The following is a 2,401-nucleotide window of genomic DNA, read 5'->3' as shown; positions in this document are numbered from 1 at the left end:
CAAGAATAAATACCATCTACTGATTGTGAGAGCCAGTAAGGACTTCCCAAACAGAGTGCCTTTTCTTATCTCAGTTGTGGGTTGATGTGAGCTATTTAGGCTGTGTTTTTGACGTAGACTCAGCCAGGACCATCAGCAGCAGGCACAGCAGGCCATAGAAGGTCCCTGCTGCATGGTTCCAAGCTCACCTCCTTTAGAACTATCCTGCTGCGTGCCCTGAGGGCCTCTGTAATGTGTCCTGGCCTATTTGTTTTCTTACAGCTGGGGGTACACAGTCACATAAAGAAGAGGCGATGGGGGAGAGTCAGGGATCTGCTTGGAAGCACTTCTTAGTGAAGGAGAAGGTTGTCCTTCAGAGGTAACAGTACTTTCAGGAATAAGTGGCCTTTGCTTGTTTGGGTGATATTTATTAATGGGGGTGCTTTGCCTTCTCAACTTTTGTAACATTCTAGTCTCATTTGATCTCATCACTGTGCTGGTGGAGAGAGGGATGGGAATAGCTCTGTGGGCATCTTGTAACACAGACACAGCACAGGTAGTGCCTGAGCTGGGAGTCTGGTGTCAGAATGCAAAAGGAGGGAGGTGACTTTACCTTTTTTCTGTACAGTTTGTTTCTTCCTGTCAGAGACATCATTTTGACATTAGCTTTCCAATTTCTCCCTTTGGAGTTACATTAATATATATCTTTGATTAAAGGAAGAGAGAGAATACTGAGCAGATGAAGCTAGAAAACTCAAAGAAACAGAAAGTGAAGGAGTCAAACCAAGAAAATCAGGGAAGACATGGGGAATACCAGGTTTGAATTTTTCATTTACTGTTCATGTTCATTTTTAAACTGACAGTCTTCAATATATTGCCTTCTTCATTTTTTTAACTCATAAAGCTTTTTATGAGGATTTTATGAACCTAAGCCTTTTGATCATTTATTTTGATAAATTAAAAAATACATACTTTGTGTTCACATAAAACACATTTATTTCAAATTTTGGAATGGTTGGGTCTCCCTCCCGCTTGCTGCTTCCATGTTGTCCATGGGGATTTAAAGTGAACTGGTGTTTCGGGGTGGGAATCAGACAATCCTTCTCTGTCCTAGGCGGGGTTTGGTTATTTGTTACTTGGAATCCTCTGATGAAGCTGCTGCCACCCATTGGGCTGGACTTTAAAATAGTGCGCAGCCACTGGCTGAGGGGTCAAGGCTGCCAGGACCTGGACAGCTGACATCCTAAGAGTTACATTTAGTCTTCTCGGTGGCCACAGTGGTGGTGGTGGTCTTAGTGTTTTCATAGAAGTTCTAACTATATTGTGACATGGAAATGCTCTCAGTATAACTGTTACCTTGTGACTTGTAGCCATACCTGAAAGAAGAAAATAAATTCTCCATTTCAGAAGAAAATCCAGGGCAGAATAATGTTACTCTCAGGTAAGGTTCTCTTTATACCTTTCCTTTGTAGAGCGAAGTGAAATGGGGATGGTGAGGAAAGGGAGGGGGAATATCACCTTTCATCCTGAGAGTCTGGCCTTTGTGACAGAATTTGGACCTGCACTCCCTGTTTTTATTCCAGTCTTTGCTTTCACTTGAGCAGAAGTTTGAGACTCCACAGGACCGTAGAGCAAGCAGGTTGGTAACAGGAGATGCTGTCTGACGCATGAAGATCCAACTCTTGTATGTTTATGTGAGAGCTGAGATGTAATGTGACTGTCGGAGGGGACTGGCATCTCCCTCGTGTGCCGTGTCCCTTTTTGTTTGTTTGTTTTTGTTTTAGATAAGTGATTGTGTCAGAAATAATTGTAAACTTGATATCAGTCAGTGTAACCACATCTTTCTCAAGGAATAGAACCAAAAACAGTCCAGAAGGCATCAGGCGTGTGATTGTCACTGACCTTTCCTTACCTTGTTCACTGTTTTCTGCTGCTTTCTTGTATCAGGTGGTGACATAAATGGCTCCCTCTGTCCAGCACAACAGAGAAGAAAGCCTAGTGGAAAAACTATGTTAGGTTTTGCTTTTGAAAAATGTGATGCTGTAAACGCATCCATGGCTTTACAGCAGGATTTGTGTGTCGGTTCATGGCGAATGGAATCTAAGTTAGGATCCCCTAGTTTGCTGTGTAGTTTTAAACAGGATATCCATTTATGAACTAAGCACCTGGCCTTGGAACACAGGGGTTTAATTTGATAATTTATCTGAGTCACGTCAAACTGTGTTTACTAATTTCCTATAATCTGCCCTCCTAGGGAGGAGACGGACCGTTCTGTGTTATGTTCACCATCTGCTGCTTCAGCACGCTTGCTGCCGTCCCCAGCCACAGCCACGTGAGCTGGGTGTCGCTTCTAAGTAGGCATGTGGGTACACAGGCCCACACTTTCCAGGTTGCTGAATCTGTTAAAGTGAAACCAGAAATC

This window comes from Propithecus coquereli, unplaced genomic scaffold, assembly GCF_000956105.1.
Source record: "Propithecus coquereli isolate 6110/MARCELLA unplaced genomic scaffold, Pcoq_1.0 Scaffold28, whole genome shotgun sequence".
Taxonomy (NCBI): Eukaryota; Metazoa; Chordata; class Mammalia; order Primates; family Indriidae; genus Propithecus; species Propithecus coquereli.
This window is presented reverse-complemented; position numbering follows the sequence as displayed.